Source organism: Pteropus alecto, unplaced genomic scaffold (assembly GCF_000325575.1).
Source record: "Pteropus alecto unplaced genomic scaffold, ASM32557v1 scaffold102, whole genome shotgun sequence".
NCBI classification, from domain to species: domain Eukaryota; kingdom Metazoa; phylum Chordata; class Mammalia; order Chiroptera; family Pteropodidae; genus Pteropus; species Pteropus alecto.
In genome coordinates, this window is record NW_006432224.1 from 1,759,309 (window position 1) to 1,761,172 (window position 1,864).

A 1,864-nucleotide genomic window follows, 5' to 3' on the forward strand; every position below is an offset into this window, starting at 1 on the left:
CGCCTCCGCCGCTTCGCACTTGGGGGAGCCGAGCGCAGGTGCGGCCCTGCACGTGCGCGCGGAGGGAGCCCCTTCCCCGCCCGCGGAGGGGCGCCGGCTGGGGGCGCGGTCAGTGTCCAAGGGAAGCTGCGGGGGGACACAGGTGTGGCCTCCACGCAGCAGCCGCGCTGGGCTTTGCAAAGCATGGGCTGTTCGCCGCCGCCCCGATGCAGCAGGGGTGACGGACCTCACGGGCGAAGGGGCAACAAAATGCGCTCAAGTACAGTGGTTCCGTTTATCCGCGGCGTCGCGGTCCATGCCCCACTGATGCCTGAACCCGCCACGGGGCCCGGCCCTGTATATAATGTTTTTCCTATATGCGCATCCCTGTGATGCGGTGCCATTTACAAACTAACCCGGTGAGAGATGAACAAGAATAAAATAGAATTGTAACAGTCCACCGTGCTAAGTCGTGTGAATGTGGCCTGACAACCAAGAGGGCTAAGTGACTAATCCGCGGGGCGTCTACACTGTGCATTCCATGCTCGAAGGGTTGATTCACTCAGGGGCAGGTCTGAGCGGGTCCTTGCAAGATTTCAACACACTACACAGAATGGCACGCAACGTAAAACTTACGAGTTGTTTACTTCTGGAATTTTCTATGTAACATTTTCAGACTGTAATTGGCCACAGGTGACAAACAGTAGAAAGTGAAACCGTGGGTAATGGGGAGCTACTGGAATTAGGGAGTGGCAAGTTCGGGGTGTTCATGGCTTTTGTTCTTGGCACACTTTGAGAGCATATGATTTGATATATCAGTGGCTATGTCTAACCGCTGAAAACCACTGGAAGGTTACCCGTCAGCTCTTATGCACTGAGACCAGCTCCTTCCAGCGTCCCCACGAATGACCCGGGACGCGAGCTTTGAGCACGGGGCCCCGTGTGTGTGGTCCTCCGCCTCTGCCTGCACTGGGTGGCTGTTCCACAAAGACATGTCGGACGAAGGCATGAAGGAACAAGCCGAAGGGCACAGGACGCCCGCGCAGGAGTCACCCGCAAACGCGTACTGAGTGCTGCCTCGTTAGGCAGTGTCCCGATGCTGACGACACGGCTATGACCGTGGGGGTGGGGGGTCCCTGCCTTCATAAAGAATTCCTCTGGCGGAGGAAGAGAGAGAGAAAAAAGCAAAAAATAAAGCACACGGAGAATGGAAAGGCGGGTGCTTTGGAGCACGACGGAGCCAGCAGCGTCATGGCGAGGGCGGGAGGGGTTATAGTTCGAGAGTGTGGGAAGGATGGACCCCACCGTAACGGCTAACATCGAGCAGACAGGATGGAGGGGAGGCGCTGGACATTCCAGAGACCCGGAGGCAGAAGAAACAGCAGCAGGAAGGGTGGCAGGGCGTGTGCCCGAGGCAGGCCGAGCAGGCCGGTTCCCGGCCCGAGGCTGCAGGCGTCCCCACCAAAAGCAGCCCCAGACCCTCCCAGGGAACGGGCGATTTTCCCTGGTGGGAGATTGAAGCCATGAGCTGCCGACGGCAGCCTACCTTCCCCGCTGTCCTCACCTTCCGTCACGTGTGGGTCACACCTGTCCTCGGCCCAACAGTGTACAAAGCCTCGGCTCAGGGCATGAAGCTATCTCCCGCGGGGACAGGCGTGAGCCCGTGCACGGACAGGCAGCGGGAGAGGACACCCCAGGCCCCAGAGGGAGGGCATCTGCTGCAGGCGGCCGGCTGCGGCGGGGGTGGCTGGCCCCGTGCCCCTCGGCCCAGCCCCTGCTCACTGGCCGGTGGCCTCGGGAGCTCGCTCCTGCTTCACACCCACAATAAGCCGGGATTTGGAGTCTGTCTTTTCACAGTGTGGAATTCTCAGGTGTCTGCCCTCCG